This window comes from Dendropsophus ebraccatus, chromosome 6, assembly GCF_027789765.1.
Source record: "Dendropsophus ebraccatus isolate aDenEbr1 chromosome 6, aDenEbr1.pat, whole genome shotgun sequence".
Taxonomy (NCBI): Eukaryota; Metazoa; Chordata; class Amphibia; order Anura; family Hylidae; genus Dendropsophus; species Dendropsophus ebraccatus.
In genome coordinates this window covers 63,938,222-63,961,190 of record NC_091459.1, presented here as the reverse complement: position 1 = coordinate 63,961,190, position 22,969 = coordinate 63,938,222, and positions in this window count along the sequence as shown.

Sequence of the window (22,969 nt, the reverse complement as noted above, 5' to 3'; positions counted from 1 at the left end):
TACTGGCCTGGAATCAATAATCTGCTGCCTCCTCCTCCTTCTCAAGTAGCCTCTCCTCCATAATACTGGCCTTGAATTGATCAACTGCTGCCTCATCCTCCTCAAGTAGCTTCTTCTCCATAATACTGGCCTTGAATTGATCAACTGCTGCCTCCTCCTCAAGTAGCCTTTCCTTGATAATACTGGCCTGGAATCAATCAACTGCTGCCTCATCCTCCTCAAGTAGCTTCTCCTCGATAATACTGGCCTTGAATCGATCAACTGCTTCCTCCTCCTCAAGTAGCCTTTCCTCCATAATACTGGCGTTGAATCAATCAACTGCTGCCTCCTCCTCAAGTAGCCTTTCCTTGATAATACTGGCCTTGAATCAATCAACTGCTGCCTCATCCTCCTCAATTAGCCTCTCCTCGATAATACTGGCCTGGAATCGATCAACTGCTGCCTCCTCCTGCTCTTTAAGTAGTCTGTTTTTAATTATACTGGCCTGGAATCAATCAACTGCTGCCTCCTCCTACTGCTGCTCAAGTAGTCTGTTTTTAATTATACTGGCCTTGAATCGACCAATTGCTGCCTCCTCCTTAAGTAGCCTCTCCTCCATAATACTGGCCTTGAATTGATCAACTGCTGCCTCCTCCTCAAGTAGCCTTTCCTCGATAATACTGGCCTGGAATCAATCAACTGCTGCCTCCTCCTCAAGTAGCATTTCCTCGATAATACTGGCCTGGAATCAATCAAATGCTGCCTCATCCTCCTGAAGTAGCCTCTTCTCGATAATACTGGCCTTGAATCGATCAACTGCTGCCTCCTTCTCAAGTAGCCTCTCCTCCATAATACTGGCCTTGAATCGATCAACTGCTGCCTCCTCCTCAAGTAGCCTCTCCTCAATAATACTGGCCTGGAATCGATAATCTGCTACCTTATCCTCCTCCTCAAGTAGCCTTTCCTCGATTATACTGGCCTTGAATCAATTAACTGCTGCCTCATCCTCCTCAAGTAACCTTTCCTCCATAATACTGGCCTTGAATCAATCAATTGCTGCCTCATCCTCCTCAAGTAGCCTCTCCTAAATAATACTGGCCTTGAATCGATCAACTGCTGCCTCCTCCTCAAGTAGCCTCTCCTCCATAATACTGGCCTTGAATTGATCAACTGCTGCCTCCTCCTCAAGTAGCCTTTCCTCGATAATACTGGCCTTGAATCAATCAACTGCTGCCTCATCCTCCTCAAGTAGCCTCTCCTCGACAATACTGGCCTTGAATACATCAACTGCTGCCTCCTCCTCAAGTAGCCTCTCCTCCAAAATACTGGCCTTGAATCGATCAACTGCTGCCTCCTCCCCAAGTAGCCTCTCCTCAATAATACTGGCCTGGTAACAATAATCTGCTGCCTCCTCCTCCTTCTCAAGTAGCCTCTCCTCCATAATACTGGCCTTGAATTGATCAACTGCTGCCTCATCCTCCTCAAGTAGCCTTTCCTCGATAATACTGGCCTTGAATCAATCAACTGCTGCCTCATCCTCCTCAATTAGCCTCTCCTCGATAATACTGGCCTGGAATCGATCAACTGCCTCCTACTCCTGCTCTTCAAGTAGTCTGTTTTTAATTATACTGGCCTGGAATCAATCAACTGCTGCCTCCTCCTACTGCTGCTCAAGTAGTCTTTTTTTAATTATACTGGCCTTGAATCGATTAACTGCTGCCTCCTCCTCAAGTAGCCTCTCCTCCATAATACTGGCCTTGAATTGATCAACTGCTGCCTCCTCCTCAAGTAGCCTTTCCTCGATAATACTGGCCTTGAATCAATCAACTGCTGCCTCTTCCTCCTCAACTAGCATTTTCTTGAAAATACTGGCCTTGAATCAATCAACTGCTGCCTCATCCTCCTCAAGTAGCCTCTCCTCGATAATACTGGCCTTGAATCGATCAACTGCTGCCTCCTCCTCAAATAGCCTCTCCTCCATAATACTGGTCTTGAATGGATCAACTGCTGCCTCCTCTCCAAGTAGCCTCTCCTCAATATTACTGGCCTGGAATCGATAATCTGCTGCCTCCTCCTCCTTAAGTAGTCTCTCCTCCATAATACTGGCCTTGAATCAATCAACTGCTGCCTCATCCTCCTCAATTAGCCTCTCCTCGATAATACTGGCCTGGAGTCGATCATCTGCTGCCTCCTCCTGCTCTTCAAGTAGTCTGTTTTTAATTATACTGGCCTGGAATCAATCAACTGCTGCCTCATCCTCCTCAATTAGCCTTTCCTCGATAATACTGGCCTTGAATCAATCAACTGCTGCCTCATCCTCCCCAAGTAGCCTTTCCTCGATAATACTGGCCTTGAATCAATCAACTGCTGCCTCATCCTCCTCAAATAGCCTCTCCTCGATAATACTGGCCTTGAATCGATCAACTGCTGCCTCCTCCCCAAGTAGCCTCTCCTCAATAATACTGGCCTGGAATCAATAATCTGCTGCCTCCTCCTCCTTCTCAAGTAGCCTCTCCTCCATAATACTGGCCTTGAATTGATCAACTGCTGCCTCATCCTCCTCAAGTAGCTTCTTCTCCATAATACTGGCCTTGAATTGATCAACTGCTGCCTCCTCCTCAAGTAGCCTTTCCTTGATAATACTGGCCTGGAATCAATCAACTGCTGCCTCATCCTCCTCAAGTAGCTTCTCCTCGATAATACTGGCCTTGAATCGATCAACTGCTTCCTCCTCCTCAAGTAGCCTTTCCTCCATAATACTGGCCTTGAATCAATCAACTGCTGCCTCCTCCTCAAGTAGCCTTTCCTTGATAATACTGGCCTTGAATCAATCAACTGCTGCCTCATCCTCCTCAATTAGCCTCTCCTCGATAATACTGGCCTGGAATCGATCAACTGCTGCCTCCTCCTGCTCTTTAAGTAGTCTGTTTTTAATTATACTGGCCTGGACTCAATCAACTACTGCCTCCTCCTACTGCTGCTCAAGTAGTCTGTTTTTAATTATACTGGCCTTGAATCGACCAATTGCTGCCTCCTCCTTAAGTAGCCTCTCCTCCATAATACTGGCCTTGAATTGATCAACTGCTGCCTCCTCCTCAAGTAGCCTTTCCTCGATAATACTGGCCTGGAATCAATCAACTGCTGCCTCCTCCTCAAGTAGCATTTCCTCGATAATACTGGCCTGGAATCAATCAAATGCTGCCTCATCCTCCTGAAGTAGCCTCTTCTCGATAATACTGGCCTTGAATCGATCAACTGCTGCCTCCTTCTCAAGTAGCCTCTGCTCCATAATACTGGCCTTGAATCGATCAACTGCTGCCTCCTCCTCAAGTAGCCTCTCCTCAATAATACTGGCCTGGAATCGATAATCTGCTACCTTATCCTCCTCCTCAAGTAGCCTTTCCTCGATGATACTGGCCTTGAATCAATTAACTGCTGCCTCATCCTCCTCAAGTAACCTTTCCTCCATAATACTGGCCTTGAATCAATCAATTGCTGCCTCATCCTCCTCAAGTAGCCTCTCCTAAATAATACTGGCCTTGAATCGATCAACTGCTGCCTCCTCCTCAAGTAGCCTCTCCTCCATAATACTGGCCTTGAATTGATCAACTGCTGCCTCCTCCTCAAGTAGCCTTTCCTCGATAATACTGGCCTTGAATCAATCAACTGCTGCCTCATCCTCCTCAAGTAGCCTCTCCTCGACAATACTGGCCTTGAATACATCAACTGCTGCCTCCTCCTCAAGTAGCCTCTCCTCCAAAATACTGGCCTTGAATCGATCAACTGCTGCCTCCTCCCCAAGTAGCCTCTCCTCAATAATACTGGCCTGGTAACAATAATCTGCTGCCTCCTCCTCCTTCTCAAGTAGCCTCTCCTCCATAATACTGGCCTTGAATTGATCAACTGCTGCCTCATCCTCCTCAAGTAGCCTTTCCTCGATAATACTGGCCTTGAATCAATCAACTGCTGCCTCATCCTCCTCAATTAGCCTCTCCTCGATAATACTGGCCTGGAATCGATCAACTGCCTCCTACTCCTGCTCTTCAAGTAGTCTGTTTTTAATTATACTGGCCTGGAATCAATCAACTGCTGCCTCCTCCTACTGCTGCTCAAGTAGTCTTTTTTTAATTATACTGGCCTTGAATCGATTAACTGCTGCCTCCTCCTCAAGTAGCCTCTCCTCCATAATACTGGCCTTGAATTGATCAACTGCTGCCTCCTCCTCAAGTAGCCTTTCCTCGATAATACTGGCCTTGAATCAATCAACTGCTGCCTCTTCCTCCTCAACTAGCATTTTCTTGAAAATACTGGCCTTGAATCAATCAACTGCTGCCTCATCCTCCTCAAGTAGCCTCTCCTCGATAATACTGGCCTTGAATCGATCAACTGCTGCCTCCTCCTCAAGTAGCCTCTCCTCCATAATACTGGTCTTGAATGGATCAACTGCTGCCTCCTCTCCAAGTAGCCTCTCCTCAATTTTACTGGCCTGGAATCGATAATCTGCTGCCTCCTCCTCCTTAAGTAGTCTCTCCTCCATAATACTGGCCTTGAATCAATCAACTGCTGCCTCATCCTCCTCAATTAGCCTCTCCTCGATAATACTGGCCTGGAGTCGATCATCTGCTGCCTCCTCCTGCTCTTCAAGTAGTCTGTTTTTAATTATACTGGCCTGGAATCAATCAACTGCTGCCTCATCCTCCTCAATTAGCCTTTCCTCGATAATACTGGCCTTGAATCAATCAACTGCTGCCTCATCCTCCCCAAGTAGCCTTTCCTCGATAATACTGGCCTTGAATCAATCAACTGCTGCCTCATCCTCCTCAAATGGCCTCTCCTCGATAATACTGGCCTTGAATCGATCAACTGCTGCCTCCTCCCCAAGTAGCCTCTCCTCAATAATACTGGCCTGGAATCAATAATCTGCTGCCTCCTCCTCCTTCTCAAGTAGCCTCTCCTCCATAATACTGGCCTTGAATTGATCAACTGCTGCCTCATCCTCCTCAAGTAGCCTTTCCTCGATAATACTGGCCTTGAATCAATCAACTGCTGCCTCATCCTCCTCAATTAGCCTCTCCTTTTTCTCCATTTTATTAATATTTAATTGCCAAAAAAAAGGATTTCATTAAAAAATACATATATAACATTAGAGAATCTGTGTAACCTGCATATGGTTGTGTTCGGGCTGACCTATAGAATAATAGTGTCATGTCGCTGTTACCATATAGTGCATTACGTAGACACAGGAACCCCCCAAACGTTACCATATTGCATTCTTATTTACGATTTCACCTATTTATATCTTCATAAATAATATATTTGGAATTCCATCATACATGTTATGGTAAAATGAATGACGCCATTACACAGTACAACTATTCCTGTAAAAAACAAGCACTTACATGGCTTGTAGATAGAAAACTGAGAGTGCTAGAGCTCTTAGAAGGGGAGGAGGGGAAAACGAAAACACTAAGATCAAAATTTGCGCGGTCCACTGGGTCATTTTGGGCCTGGTCCTCAAAGGGTTAAGAAGCCTTTCCTCCATAATACTGGCCTTGAATCGATCAAATGGTGCCTACTCCTCAGGTAGCCTCTCCTCAATAATACTGGCCTGGAATCGATAATCTGCTGCCTCCTCCTCCTCCTCAAGTAGCCTTTCCTCAATAATACTGGCCTTGAATCAATCATCTGCTGCCTCATCCTCCTCAATTAGCCTCTCCTCGATAATACTGGCCTGGAATCGATCAACTGCTGCCTCCTCCTGCTCTTCAAGTAGTCTGTTTTTAATTATACTGGCCTGGAATCAATCAACTGCTGCCTCCTCCTACTGCTGCTCAAGTAGTCTGTTTTTAGTTAAACTGGCCTTAAATCGATCAACTGCTGCCTCCTCCTCAAGTAGCCTCTCCTCCATAATACTGGCCTTGAATTGATCAACTGCTGCCTCCTCCTCAAGTAGCCTTTCCTCGATAATACTGGCCTTGAATCAATCAACTGCTGCCTCATCCTCCTCAAGTAGCCTCTCCTCGATAAAACTGGCCTTGAATCGATCAACTGCTGCCTCCTCCTCAAGTAGCCTCTCCTCCATAATACTGGCCTTGAATCGATCAACTGCTGCCTTCTCCTCAAGTAGCCTCTCCTCAATAATACTGGCCTGTAATCGATAATCTGCTTCCTCCTCCTCCCCCCAAGTAGCCTTTCCTCAATAATGTTGGCCTTGAATCAATCAACTGCTGCCTCATCCTCCTCAAGTATTCCTTTCTCGATAATACTGGCCTTGAATTAATCAACTGCTGCCTCATCCTCCCTTAAGTAGCCTCTCCTCAATAATACTGGCCTTGAATCGATCAACTGGTGCCTCCTCCTCAAGTAGCCTCTCCTCCATAATACTGGCCTTGAATTGATCAACTGCTGTCTCATCCTCCTCAAGTAGCCTTTCCTCGATAATACTGGCCTGGAATCGATCAACTGATGCCTCCTCCTGCTCTTCAAGTAGTCTGTTTTTAATTATACTGGCCTGGAATCAATCAACTACTGCCTCCTCCTACTGCTGCTCAAGTAGTCTGTTTTTAATTATACTGGCCTGGAATCAATCAACTGCTGCCTTCTCCTCAAGTAGCCTCTCCTCAATAATACTGGACTGGAATCAATCCACTGCTGCCTCCTCCTGCTGATCAACTTGTCTCTTCTCAACAATACTGGCCTGAGAGGCAAGCAATCTACTGCTGTCTCCCCCTGTTCCTTGACTTGTCTCTTCTCAACAATACTGGCCTGAGAGGCGAGCAAACAACCGCAGCCTCCTTCTGCTGCTCAACTTGTCTCTTCTTAACAATACTGGCCTGGGTGCAATCAAGTGCTTCCGCATAATCCTTGTAAACTTTTTTTTTCAATATTTTTTGTCACTATTTTGGCACTTTTATTTACTATATTTTATTATTATTTCTATAATTATTTTTTTTCTCTTTATTTTTGCACTTTTTTTCCCCACTTTTTTCATTGTAATATCAACTGCAACCAAACTAAACTATACCCTATCACACTCCCACTATTGTAGCTGCAAATATTCAGCCGTTAGAGCAAGGTTCGTTTTCGGTTTAGTTCGGACCAATCCGAACTTCACGAAAGTTCGCCGGATCAAACCGAACTTTTCAAAAGTTCGCTCATCCCTAACTATAATGGGATCGAATATTCGTTCGAATTGCGGAATCTCTGTGCCTATTTGATTTGAATTCTCGAAAGTCGAATATTTCACTACTCGCTCATCTCTACTCACTACTGATTGCCCAGTGTAAGGGGGTGTCACACAGTGTAAAGGAGCAGCCGCCACCACCTTGTATATCACAGCCTCCCCAAAACTAGTGGGACCACTAGTATATTTTCTGATTTCTGTATTTCTTACTTAAGGCATATCTAAGCTCACTAGTTATTGCACTGTGTAAGGGAGTGTCACACATTGTAAAGGTGCAGCCACCAACAGATTGTATACCACAGCCTCCAAAAAACTAGTGGGACCTGACCACCATTATATTTTCTTATTTCTGTATTTCGTACTGAAGGCATACCCAAGCTCACTGTAAATTGCCCTGTGTTAGGGGGTGTCATACAGTGTATAGCTGTAGTCAGCAACAGATTGTATACCACAGCCTCCAAAAAACTAGTGTGATCACCAGTATATTTTCTGATTTCTGTATTTCTTACTGAGGGCATATCCAAGCTCACTGCTAATTGCCCTGTGTAAGTGCTGCTATACACCATATAGCAGCACTTACACACACAGTCTATACGACTACCTCCAAAAGTAGTCTGAGTAATATATTTTCTTGGCTTGCTGTGATCTCTAGTGCAGCTATCTCAGTCTTGACTGTGCAGTATCCATAAAATGGTGAAGCCCAGGGGTAAGGGTCGAGGACAAGGGCGTGGGGTTCCAAGCGATGCAATGGGCAGAGGTCGTGATTCTAGGCAGAGTGACACAGCAGCACCCGTTGAGGAGGAAGCAGTAGCACACCGCAGACATTCACTCCCTAGCTTCTTGTCGCAACTTGTGGCCTCAGGGTACACCACTATTGAAACCGCAGCAGTGTGAACAGGTGCTGATGTGGATAGCGGGTAATGTGTCCAGTAGCTTATCCACCACCCAGTCTTCCATGCAGTCCACCCTAGCCAAGGGAGTGGAACTCTTGCTCCAGAAGCTCAGTCTCCTTCCCCACAGCCTGGCCCCTTCAGGGAAAGGAGATATTCAGAATTGGAGGAAGGGCTGGTGGTGGATGAGGACGAGATGACTGACCCTAGCTGGGTGGATAAGCCTAGTGACAGTGCCTTTGAGGTGGAGTCAAGTTCAGCCACAGGACAGGTTGGAAGAGGGATGGGCAGAGGGAGAAGCAGGGACAGAGCAAGTAGATCAGCAACTGTTTCACGGAGTCAAACTGCCGTGGCCAGGCCTAGATGTTCGCAAGTCTGGAGGTTCTTTAAAGAAACTGCGGATGACCGACGGACTGTAGTGTACAAATAGGATCAGTAGGGGAGCCACCACTACCAGGCTAACCACTACCAGCATGCGTAGGCATATGAGTGCTAAACACACCACTCCAAGGCCATTCACTTAGTTAGTGCTCCTTCCCCTGTGTCACATGCCGGCTCTGTCAGTCCCCCCGCCCAGGCCCCAGGCACGAGCGCCTCCGGCATACACCCACCCCTTCACCTCCACTATGCTCAAAGTCAATCTCAAAGTCAGACTGCTGGCTGGGATACGCAGTGCAGCTACCCAGATTTTAGCAGCACACTGTGGTGATCGGCTGCTGGCAGAAAGGGGACAGCAGGTGTTGCAAACAGACCCCTAAAAAGTCCTCAGTACTATTATATTATTATTACTATTATATTGTATATGCCACCATCTTTCACAGGGCAATTAGCAGTGAGCTTTGATGTGACTGCAGTCATAAATGAATAATTAAGAAAATATACTGGTCACACTAGTTTCTGGAGGTTGTCGTATACAATCTGTGGGTAACTGCAGCTTTATAGTATATGCCACCATCTTTCATAGGGCAATTAGCAGTGAGCTTTGATGTGACTCACCACTTCTCCCCACTTCTGATTCGATTTTGAGTTTAAGCTTGACTTGGAGGTGCTGGGCTGCCCTGCCGCTAGCGTGTTGTCAGAGCGTGTCTTTAGTGCAGCTGGTGGCATCATCACTAATAAGCACACCCGCCTGTCAACTGACAGTGCTGACAGGCTGATGTTTATTTATTTTCTTCTTTATTTATTTCTTATTGTAGCCATATCCAAGCTCACTGCTAATTACTCTGTGTAATTTAGCAGTGAGCTTGGTTGCGTGTGACAAGGGGCGGAACCTGGTGGCGGCTCTGCAACTCGGCAGCCTCACACATGTTCCATGCATGGCCCACGTCTTCAACCTAGTGTTGGTGCGGTTTCTTAAAACCTACCCCAATTTGGCTGACTTGCTGATCAAGGTGCACGGCATCTGTGCGCATTTCCCTAAAGTCAACCAGGGAAAGTTACCCCAACTGCTACAGTCAAATTCAAACTCCAAACAGCGGTGTGGAGAAGTGGGGAGTCACATGATGCAGGGAATGTGACCCCAACTGCTACAGTCAAATTTAAAGTCAAATGTCATCTTACGGGTGTCCTCTGCCATCCTTTCCCCAGTACCTTCTACCTTCCTTGGATGTTGTAGCCGTTTTGAAGGCAGAATTGACCAATGACCAGGTCCTTTTAATAAAATTCTGGGGCCTCTTAAGAAGACTGTATTGTATTACCCTGTGTAATTAGCAGTGAGCTTGGTTGCGTGTGACAACGGGTGGAACCTGGTGGCGGCTCTGCAACTCGGCAGCCTCACACATGTACCATGCCAGGCCCACGTCTTCAACCTAGTGTTGCTGCTGTGTTAGGCTAAATTTTTGGGTTGTTCATATGCTACCTCTGTTTTAAAGGTTCTCTGTGTCCTCACCGCCATGTTGTGTCAGGCAAAGTGTTTGGGTGGTTCATATGCTACCTGTGTTTGAATGGTTCCCTGTGTTCTCACCGCCATGCTGTGTCAGGCTAAATTTTGGGGTGGTTCATATGCTACCTCTGTTTTAATGGCTCACTGTTTTCTCACTGCCATACTATGACAGGCTAAGTTTTTGGGTGGTTCATGTGCCACATCTGTTTTAACCAGGCAGTTGCCCATAATTTGGCATAATGGTGCGATTAGGCAGCCTCAGAGGCATCCATGCATGCTGCCCCTGCTGTTTCCTGTCCATTTCCAGGGTGTTTCCATAATTTTCTGAGGTTGACAGGTTTTCCCACAACCTTCCCTCTACCGAACTTGGGTCCCCTGCAAAAATGGTCGAGTTTCCCATTGACTTCAATGGGGTTCGTTACACAAAACGAGCACTCGAGTATCGGAAAATATTTGTCTCGAGTAACGAGCACCCGAGCATTTTAGTACTCGCTTATCACTAGTTATTATATAAAGGCTTAAGGCCTTTAGGTTTAAGATGAGCTTAATGTAAGAATTCCATGTCACAGTTAATTGAGGTATGTTTCTTAGTAAACAAGCAGTGCCTTATTTGCAGAAATTTATAAAGATTACATTTAGGTAACCCAAATTCTGTCTAAAGATTATAATATGACTTCAGGATACCTTCTGAGAATAAGAGGTTCACTTCCGACAATCCCAAGTCTACCCAGGAGGATAAATCTATATCAGGGATTAGAAAATGAAATAATTTTATTGAGGTATGCAGTGGGATTATATTTTTGGTTGTACCATTCTTTTTGTGTGCTTGAACCCAATGATATAACCGTGCTTTGATGGTTGGAGAGCCTATAATGGGTATAGGAAGTTTCCATAGTGAAGCATACATTAGTTCTTTTAAGGAGTTATTCTAATTGGCTCTTGTCTAAAATCCTCTTGGTCCAGTCAGACCACACTCAGCTCCCTCTTCCCCCCCCCCCCCTCCCTGTTTGGTCTGAGGACATGTCATCTCCTCTCTGGGGGCAGGGTTAGCTGTCTATTGGCTTGGTAACCCAACTCCCTGGAGACATTATCTGGATCATCTCCATGCATCTGTGCTGCTTCCATAGACTTACACATGTCCCTGAGCCTAGGTTTCCGTAATAGGAAAATTCATAAATCTATCTCTGCTTGCTGTAAGTGTCTCAGCTCTGCATATTGTAAGTGTTATAGATGTTCTTAGAGTCTGGATGGAACTACAATGTTTTCATTCACAGTCAGCAAGCAGAAATCTAAACCTACACTACACCCCCCATCCCCTGGTAAACAGATGCCCGTTATGCAGCACATAGCTACAGTACATCATGCACGCGTCAGCTCTGCTTCACTATCAGCTAGAATGGAATACATATTGAGGTGATGTGATGCAAAATCAGTGAAAAAACCTGTCCTGTGTTTACTGTGCAATAGTAATGACAGCAGTGGGCAGGAAAGAAAGCTAAGGGGACGTGTATGCAAATGGACCAATAAGGGCGATTATCGTCCGTATTTGGCCAATTATCGTCCATTACGATAGATAATTGCTTGGTGTAATAGTTTGTGTTAAAAGGCAAAAATCACTTGCTGATGTCTGCTGATCCTTGTCTTTCAAAATGTTGAAAAACACTCCAACAATAATGACGGTCTGTTAGCAGTCACTCTGCCACTGTCTTTTATTGGCTGCCAGGATGATCTAAAGATTGACTGGGACTTGGAGGGGATAGTAGTGAGTTGTATTCCTGTAGAGACCATATTACCCTAGCAATCATAACATTATAATTTGAGAAATAACAAATGTTATGACTTTAGATAATTATATACAAAGATCAATATAAAAATGTAAAACCATTGGCATTCTGCCTGTTTGCTACCTTGAAAGTTCATAGCTGAATTGTGCACTGAACAATGAAGAATGTTTATGAGCTTGGCCATAAAAAAATACATTGATAAGGATTCAGACATAAAACACACATTTATTATTTTGGTAATGAGTATCAATAGATTCCCACTAGTAAGACTATAAAAAAAGAACAGTCAATACATCAACTAATAAAGAAGTAGGTGAAAATTTAGAAGACTGTGCACTAGACAGGTTGATCATCAGTGTTCATGTTGTTGTTGCTGTTTCTCTCTGCCCATTACACTGGTTATAGGTTTCTTGCATACATTACTAAATGCTGCACGTACCTCTGTCATCTGTCTACCAACCTGCCCGTTCTCTTTAATGAAAATGGACTTATGGTTAATATTAAATTACTGGAAATAAAAAAAGAAGATATGCTTCAATGGGCAGGATCTGGAGAACAAAAATACACCTGAGGTTTATCAGAGAGGTGCTCACCTTTTGATGTAGCGCACATAGCACACCACCATTGAATGCCTGATTGATTGATCTATCCCCTTGGTCTGAGAGTATGTTCACACAAGCTGGAGTTTCATTGCGTTTCCACAATGAAGGGCAGCTGGACTGCAATTTAGTGATTAATTACTACAATGAAAGGATACAGCACTACAATGAAATTCACATTGCATTTTCACTGCGTGACTTCATGTGTGAACACAGCCTAAGCATTGCCATTTTTGTACTAATTGTCTTCCATCGACTGAGTTACTATTATAGTTAGGCCTCATTCACATGTCTTAAAATTTCTCTGTAATTGCGGATCCATAATTATGCACAAATGTAAAACACATAGGGGTAGATTTATTAAACTGATGTAAAGTAAAATTGTCTTAGTTGCCCTAGCAACCAATCAGATCCCATTTTTAATTCCTCAAAAATTCTTTGAAAAATGAAAGGTGGAATCTGATTGGTTACTAGGGTCAATTAAGACAATTCTACTTTACACCAGTTTGATAAATCTCCCCCATTGATTTCAATGTGCCTATTCCCACTTTTCACACATTCGTCAATCCGTGAATAGGCAGTGATATGTGATGTCAAAAAAAGGACAGGTCCTAGTATGGACCCTCAATAGCCTGATATGTCCCTGTCTAGAATGTAGAGGTCAGTGAATTGCAAACCACTATGAAGGCACATAGTACTGTCTGCAATTGCGGAATGAGGCCTAAGGCTACATTCACACTTTCAATAGTTTTTTAGGACTGTATATGATGTCTGCAATCGTCCACAATCTTCATCCACAAAAAACTTGTTCATAATGCAAAAAGGTGACAGTGAAAGAAGTGGCAGTGGTTTAAAATGATTACTCATCCATATTTTTTTTTACAGATTTGCAGACATTATCAATGTTTAATCGGTAAAAATTATGGATCTGAAATAATCTGTGCCACAATTGAGGTCCGTACTAAAACTTACAAAAAAACAGAAGGTGCAACAGCTGTTGGCCTGCACTCCACCCATGTCCCAAGGGTGCTATAAAAGAGATAATTTGGCTCCTATCTGCCCAGTTGTAGGCTTATTCAGCCCAGGAGGGGCCATTGCTAGTGTGAAAATTCTAAGAAGTAGGGACCATGTCTCGAGGATGCCTTAACTTGGCAACATGGTACACTCTGTTTGATCAAATAGTTTGCGAAGATCCTTACTTTTTAATATCTACAAAGCAGGTGTTTACCGTGTGTACGCTGGGAGGAGTATATACGGTAAGCCCTTACCCCTGTAGATTGCAGTTTTTTGGGGATTTTTTTGTATGTACTTAAGCCACAAGCAGCGTGCAACCTGCAGTGTGAACAGAGTCATAGATGTGCTGCCAATTTTTCCTTTTCATTTTTTTTTTTAATTCAGTTCATTTGCAACAGATAAAGAAGATGCACTGTCAATAAACACAATGGCTGCTACATTGCCAACATACCAAAACCATACCTCCCAACTTTTTGGATGGCCAAAGAGGGACACTTGTGGTTCAGTCTAGGAAAATTTTATAGACATTTCTATACTTTTTAATTCTAGGATGCAGTCACACATACAGGATCTGCTGCAGGTTGATGCATCCATTTAGTTACATTGATATCTGCAGATCTGCAGCAGATCCTATTCACACATCAGTAACCCTATCTGTAACAGCAGACCTGCAGCAAGGGACAGGATTACGAATGTGTGTCAAGAACTGGCCGCATTTGTAGGGACCCACTGATTAAGGGTGACGTGGATGCACAATAGCTTTAAAATTTTTGGTGGCACAGATCATGGCCCCAAAACGGATCTGTACCACCTACAGATGTGTGTATGGGGTCATATGATCTGCATGTGTGACATGATGTGTGACAAGGACCATAAAGTCACATGATTCATCTGAATATAACAATTTTTAGGATCCAACTTGCACCACATGATAGACTAATATGCAAGGTCTATTATACAGTAAGAAACCAGACACTTTCTAGAGGAACATAGAAAGTTTATTCATGCAAATGGAATTCCTAGGTCAAAAAGAGGGACAGGTAAGGGGCAGAGAGGGACAGAGGGACGTGGGTCAAAAGTAGGGACTGTCCCACCAAGAGAGGGACACTTAGGAGGTATGGTCTATGCTATCACATATGTATAATTGTAAAAACTGTTTCACTTATCTGCAAAATAACTTAAAAGTAAAAGTTTGGTCCCTAATAATGCTCCCAGGTTGACGTTATACAAAGACAGTAAAACCGCTTAAAATGATTGTTGTTTATTTTGTCCTGTAAAAGCTAGCTTCCCATGGTGATATATCTGGTGGCTTTCTGAGAATTGACGTGTGCATCATAAAACAGGAGCTCTGAGTCAGGCACACATAAGCAGAAGCATTGAAGTGTGGCAGGCACACGCAGACTGGAAGCCACACACCCGGCACGGAGGAATGCAAGATCTGCACGAGATATATGCTTGCTACAAGACAACTACCCCCTCTATAGGGCAAGCTAGTTCATGAGCTGCAGTTAAAAAGTAGCTAGAGGGGCAGTGAGCAGCAACCAGACTTCTAGTTTATTGTAGGATCCAAAAAAAAAAAGAAAAAATAATTTATAAGTTTAGAAACAAGACACTGGGAATGCAACAAGTCTTTGAGACACTCTTTTAGTGTGGTTATTACAGTGAATTTAGGATACAGTATGTCATAGCAGAAGCTGATTTTCTACATCCTGGAGAGGGTTACAGCTTGGTTAATAAAATATAGGATGACCCTTCCATAGAAAAAAACTATATTTAAAAAACATGTTTCTTAGTTATCTGTAAGTTGGATACCTAGTTCAGTATCCATAGGGACAACAAGCCTTATTTTTAAGAGTGCTAATTGGAAGGCCTATTCAGCAATACAGGACATTGAGGTCCAGAAACTTGACTTTATGCATTCAGGTAAGCATTAAAGGGGCACTCTGACACAGTGCTCTCTGCTGCCACCTCTGTCTGTGACAGAAACTGTCTAGAGCAGTGGCAAATCTCCATAGAAAACATTTCCTGCTCTGGACAGTTCCTGTCTGGACAGAGGTGGCAGCAGAGAGCACTGTGTCAAACTGGAAAGAATATACCACTTCCTGCAGGACATACAGCAGCTCATAAGTACTGGAAGACTTGAGATTTTTGAATACAGTAGAAGTAATTTGCAAATCTATATAACTTTCTGACACCAGCTGATTTAAAAATCACTGATGTACTCATCTAAGTTTTGGATTTATTCACATTAGAATCATGAACAAGCATGTAAAATTCTGGCTTGTACTTTGCGGCTTTGTATAGGTAATATTTAAGCAGATTTCAGTAGCCAACAAATGGATGGTAGTTTAAAAATGTCATTCATGTGCTGCTTCTTCTTGCAGAGAAATGAGCATGCTGCAAATTTCCAAATGTTCATTCTGTTGTGCATTTGTCTCAAAGCTCCATAAACAGAATAGCAATACAAACTGCTTTATTCTCACTGACAAAAAAAAAAGCTTTTATGAACCCAATGGCTGTGGTTTACAACACAAGTGTGAATAAAGCTTTACTTTCCTTTCATCTACAAATACTTTTTTTCTTCTTCATACTTTTTTTCTTCTTCATTACGGACAAGACTGGCGCCTAATTTTATAGCCTGATTGTAAGTTTGCAGACAATTAACAGCCCTGCACTGTACAGCTGATGCTCGTGCTCCGATATGGTCTCCCACTTTCAGCAGTAGCAGAAATATTAGGTTATACCCAACAAACATAGCACATTAAAATAGTTTTAAGGGTGTGCTCACACATTCATGTTTGAATTGCAATAATTGAAAACAAAGGCAAAGACAGAAGGTCATCAATGAGTATGAAGGAATGACTTCTCCTCTTTTCACATCCATTCATGGCTTTGCATTCAATGCAATTAAGAAACTGAACGTGTGAACACAACCGAAGGGAAGAATAATCAATAATCCTTCCGGTAAACTAAGATTCCCAATTAACCTTAAATATAATGTTTGCAGGTATTATACAAAAGAGAACCCTTTATAGAGCAAGTGTAGTGGTGTTTTATCTATTACTGAAGCTGTCTAAATATATAGATATTTGGGTGACACAGTTGAATAAACCCAGCTCTAATGTGATAAGGATTCCTGTCTGAACTCATCAAGCCCAGTGTGTAAAGGGTTAAGCATTCTTACAAGAGGCCTTTGGAATGCATTCTTATTTTCCCCTGAGAGAACCTCTTGCTCTGCTGCTTTCTGACCTCATTTTATGATGCTTTATCTATGGTGCTGGGTTGTGATAAAAGTTTATGAAACAAGCAGGCGTCACTGGCAGCAGCGAGCCTATATCAAGCGCTGCAGTTCTGTTCCCACGCTGATTAGCATCTCTACATCCTATAAACTCCACATACGCAACTCAAGCTCATTGAGTGGCCTTCTTTATAACAGGCCAGAGACTCATTTTTGGTCTTATTAAAAGTAGCTCAGAGGTCAATGACTCATCCCAGGGTTTTTCAGTTGCCATGTATGTCCTTTTAATGCTGCTAGTAAGGAATCCACATGGACCTGGCGAGAGAAAAAAACAATATGCCGAGGGCTTCTACAAGAAAAGAATTTTGTTACAGAAATTTCTGGGCCAGAAAATGAATTTCTCCAACAAAAATTGCTGGGCTTGAATCTATTGTACTACATTACCATATTAATAAACATTTTGTTAATCTATAGCAACGCCAGTTAGTCAATGGAGAAAAATCTATGGTTGGTCTTATTAATGCACCTGACTAGGGATGGTCCGAACCTGCCGAGGTTCAGGTTCATATGAACCCGAACTCTCGGCAATGATTCCCGCTGTCTGCCCGCTCCATGGAGAGGGTGGATACAGTGGGAGGATCGCCCGGAAAACTAGGTTACAGCCATAGCCATAGGCTGTATCCCAGTTTTCCAGGCGGTCCTCCCGCTGTATCCACCCACTGCACGGAGCAGCCAGACAGCGGGAATCTGATGCCGAGCATTCGGGTTCATACAAACCCGAACCTCGGCAGCTTCGGACCATCCTTACACCTGACCTAACACATGCCCACATATTAGAGGTCTACCTAGATTATTCATTAAAGTTAAAAACTTTAATATAAACTTACTGCTAGGCTGGAAACACACACAACAGTTTTTTGTGCCAAAACCAGAAGTTGACTTAAATTGAATGTAAAATATAAAGGGAGGTCTGCAGTGGCAGTTTTCTCCAAAAAAGCTTTGTCTGTTTCCAGCCTTATACCACATTTTGGCTTGTTGTTTTTTTGTTTTTTTTTGTAGGACAATTTGCGAGTTTCAATTCCACCATTTTGAGGTAAATAAAACTATCCATACCAAGTGTACAGCAATCAGATGTGAGCCTACCCTAAGGGATCATAGGATGTTATCTTCCTTCAAAAAATGGTTCTACTGAAAATAAGTATTCCTTTATTTATAAAGTGCTAACATATTATAAGATATTATTGGCTGTATCCATGTTTTTCCAGACTCCCTATGGCACCATTCAACTTTCTCAGCCATCGGTATTTAAATGCCGAATGACCGGACTCAGGCATGCTGGAGTTGCACTTATCTCTAAGGGCCTTAGTACAAGGAGCGATAATCAGTCGAATTGGGACAATTCAGACAATAATCACTCCGTGTAATAGAGACAGTGATCATCAACTGATTGCTGGTTTAGATTTGGACCTAAAATTGTCAGGCGCCAACCCAATATGCCGCGCATCACTATTACAAGTAGAGATGACTGGCCAATGGCCGTCAATTGGCCAAAGACCTGGTAACTTACCTCTCCACACTTCTGGTCTTCTCTCCTGTGCTTCACAGCTTCCTGGTCCCGGTAGCTGCAGCGTCTGAGCATTCTATCAGCTGACAGGCCGCTCATTCAATCAAAGTCTGCGGTGGTCCTGGCTGCCCCTGCTGGGACCAGGAAGCTACGCCTATCTAGCAGATCGGCGTTCGCTTACTAAAATGATCGGGCCGTAGTCTAACAACAATCTTACTAACACCCTTCTTTTGATTGCTGAGTTTGGTGGAAGAGCCACCTCTAGAAAAGGTTCTGGTTGTTCCAAACTTCTTTCATTTAAGAGCTACAGAGGCCACTGTGCTCTTAAAAACTTTTAGTGCAGCAGAATAGCTTTTTTGTACTCTTTGTACATGTTCTTGGCCAAAAGCAGGTTTTCACTACATTTACATGCTTGGAAGACTCAACTTTGGTACACAGTTTTAATGCAGATTACAGCACCAACAAAAAGGTGTGAATAAAGGACTAGCGTCAAATAGATTTTTTGGGTCAAATAGTGCAGATTCGCGAATCAAATGCAAATCAATGAAGGATGATGGTTGCAGCTCCCAGTAAGACCTAGAGGTCAAGCGAATAATATCCACACTGGTATTGTGGAAAAGATTCTTCAAAGTTCCTGCTCCACGGCAGTCAGTAGTCAATCCCGGAGCAAGAACTCATCAGAAGTAGTGCTAACACAAAGTAGTACTAACACCAACTGGTATCTACGGGCAGGACATTTCCTCTGTCATGAGACAGGCAAGTACACCAGGAGACATGGATGAGGCCATAGGAGGGCAACAACCCAGCAGCAGGAGCGCTACCTCCACCTTTGTGCATTTGCCAGAGAATACCAGCATTGGCAAATTTGCCACTGGCACCCTGTGCTCTTCACAGATGAAAGCAGGCTCACACTGAACACATGTGACAGGCGTGACAGTCTGGAGACACTGTGGAGAGCGATCTACTGCTTGCAACATCCTTTAGCATGACCGGTTTGGAAGTGGGTCAGTAATGGTGTGGGGTGCATTTCTTTGGAAGGCTGCTCAGCCCTCCATGTGCTCGCCAGAGGTGGCCTGAGTGCCATTAGACTGCCATAAACTTGCGAGATTAGAAAAAGACACAGGTGCTAAATTAACCCTATAATGGGCATACATTATGCAGAGCTGAAGGCTCTTGTTCACACTAGAGTGTCTTCTACAAATAGCATCAAAAATCACAATTAATAAATCTAGAGAGAAAAGTGTGTATGCACATGTGAAATGTTCACAAAATATGTATATGGAAGAAAATAGTTTTTATAAAACAAAAATAAACTATAAATAGTAAAAAAGCAAATCATTTTTGAAATTAAGACCTTTGGGATACCTTGTATCAAGGCGATAAATTATTTCTGCTTTCTTATGCAAAGTTTCCCTTTGCCAATCACCCCCTCTGGATGGTCTATTGACTTTAACAATGTCATATACTGTGAGGGTACTCGTATTACCTTTATGGACCCCAGTGAAGTGCTTTGCAGCACCGGAGACGCTTGCCCTATGTTGTTTGCATATACTGAGCAAATGTTCACTAATACGCTGCTTGAATTTTCTAATCGTGCAACCCACATATTTGAGTTGACACATGGTGCACTCTATGATGTAAATAATGTGATTACTGTTACAGTTAATAAAATCATTAATTTTGTAACTTCTATCCTGAGTGCTGTTTGTGAATTCTTTTTTTCTGGGTTACATATCTACACATGGGACATCGATTCATGCCACATCTGAAGCAGCCCACAGTGCTGGTCGCGACAGATGTGCCATGGGTATGTAACATACTTGGGGAGAGGATGTCCCCTAGAGATTTACCTCTACATGGGACACACCCATAACCTTGGTAAAGTACCTCAGCTAGTTTGCTGTCCTGCCTGAGTATGGGTAAATATTTATGTAGAATATGAACAATTTGTTTATACTCCAAAGAGAAGGCAGTGGAAAAAGTGACTGGAGTGGGAGATTCAGATTCACAGCCAGCATTAGCAGCAGAACCAGATAACAGTGAATCGCGGCTTTTCTTGTTGGCCAACCTGCGGGCCCTGCTAATGGTCTGTTTAGTGTAACCCCTCCGTGACAGCCTGATGCCTCTGCACACTGGATAAGTCATAAGTGGCATTATCTGAGCATATACATTTGATACCTGTAAATTCCCCCACCGGGATGGAACGTATAGTGTGCGAGGGGTATTCCCTGGATGCATGCAGCGTGGTGTTACCTGCCGTATTCTTACAGAAGACAGATGTTGTAACAGATTTAATAGATACCGACAGAACCAAATTAATATCCAAAAATGAAATGCAAGTACTGTAAAAATAAAGGGTAAAGGCAAGATTAAAGTGAGTATGGTTGATGTATTGGATGAATTAATTTGACTGTTTCTCATCCCCGGACCAAACCAGCAACAAGTCGTCTATGAAACTACCATACCATTGTATGCATTTCAAGTAAGAATTGGTGGGCATAAAAATGACCAACTCCTCCCACCATGCCATGAAAAGTCCTGCCAGGGTGGGGGATAATCTAGCCCCCATTAGAGCTCCTCTTATTGATAAGAAGAATTCATAATTAAAGGTAAAGAAATGATGTGCTAGTAGATATTTGGTTAATCTATAATATATTCCTGCAATTCATTGCTATAATTACTGTACTTGTAAAGATGGTGGGCAAGTGCTGAAGTGGCCAAATCATGGGGTATAGACAAATATAGGGCTGTGACATCATAGCTGAGCCAGGTAAAAAAAACACCACTGGAAATCTTTAAATACCTTGAGTACAGTACCCGAGTCTTTAAGGTACCCCGACAGAAGAAGACTAAAGAAGTTTGTCCAGCCACTCGCAGATCCTCTCGTTAAGGGAGCTACCCCCGAGATGATAGGACATAATGGTGGGGGGCTGAATTCCATGTATATCTTGGGGGGACCATAAAAAATAGAGACGGTTGGGTGCTGGGGGACAAAGTACGACACAATACATGGTACGATCCATTAACACAATTTTACCACCTTTGTCGGCCATTTTTATAATTAATTCCTGATTGGATTAAAGTGACTTTATGTCCAAGATTTCTTGCCACATAATGTTATTATTTGCAATGGTGTGTTGTTCCTAAAGCAATGTCTTTTTCTAATCTTGGGAGTTTGGACGTGGCAAACTACCATCGGTTGGTCTCCTTGTTTTATTCGTTAGTTTCACCTTTGTTTTTAGACCATGATAAAGCGCCGGTCCTACTATGGAGTACTGCTTTTAATGTACGAATAAAAGTTATGTTTTAATAGTTCCCGTCCCTGAGTGTAAGCTCCACCACCTATCGTTACTAGCTTTCTCCTGCACTTTGGCATCTGGCCAACACCCAGGAACTTGTGCCGCTTCATTGCAATTCAACTGCTGCTGTTGATTCATTGCCTGGGTGAGCTGTATCCTTCTTTTTTTCTTATTTTATGCTACTGTAGATATAGATTGTATAGACTGTTTGTGTGGAGGAATGAGTGTGGGGATGGACTTATGGTGTGTTTCATTATAATTTGTTAATTTTTAAATTTTCTTAAGTTCAGATATGGTAGGTTTATTTTCTGATTGTTTAACCCCTTGCCGCAAAATGACATTTGGGAAACGTCATGTAAAGCAGGTAGTTCCCGCAACATGACGTTTCCCAAACGTCATGGTTTCCCTGCTTCCCCCCCTGTCCCTAACGGTGATCGGGCAGCAGGAGGAGGCTGTGTCACACAGCATCCTGCTGCTGCCACTGCCCGGAGGGGAGCCGCGCTCCCCCCCCCCAAGCAGTTAACCCCATAAACGCCGCGGTCAATGCGACCGCAGCGTCTATGGGGAGATTCAGTGTCCCCCGCCGATTGGGCGGCGGGGGGAGGCTGCAGAATGCTGCCTCCCCCCACCACCACTCAATATATGTCCCCCTCCCCTCGTCCCCCGATACCGGCGGATCGCCGCTACTACCGTTTTAGCGGCGATCCGCCGTTACCGGGCATTACCGGCGCCGCCGTTAGCTTTCATTACCCCCCCACCGTGAATCCACGGTGGGGGGAGATGAAAAATGTCCCCTCAGACCCCAGATCAGACCCCCGATCAGACCCCAGATCACCCTACCCGGGCGGCCATCAGATCCAAGATGGCCGCCCCCATCCCTGCGAACAAACGATGTTTGTTCGCAGGGATGGAAATGAATTAGTGATCAAAGCCCCATGCTCTCCGCCACCGGAGGTAGCGGAGAGCATGGGGCAGTGATCGGGGACCCCCCATGTGGTCCCGGAGCAGGCGATCGGCGGTAAATACTATATACCGCCGATCGCCTGTTCCCAGTGCTGATCAGCACTTTTTATCCCCTGTCACCATAAATCATTGGTGACAGGGGATAAAAAGTGTCACCGTGCCCCCTCCCAAGTCGCCCCCCAACCCCCCAGTCACCGCCATCCCCCAGTCACCCCCCCTACCGCACATACATTACCTGATCCAGGGAGGTCCGTCCTCCTCGACGTCCAGGCTGATTCTGAAGTGCGCATGCGCTCCAGAATCAGTTATCTCAGAAAATTTTAAGTGACAGAGACCAATATAAGCACTTCAGTTTATCCGTAACCACCCCAGATTGTCTGTAACCACCCCATGTTGCCCGTAACCACCGCAGATTGTCTGTAACCACCCCATGTTGGCCATAACCACCGCAGATTGTCTGTAACCCCCGCAGGTTGCCCCTAATCACATGTAATTCCCCCCAGATTGCCTCTGACCACCGCACGTTGCCTCTGACCACCGCACGATGCCTATAACCAACACACGTTGCCTATAA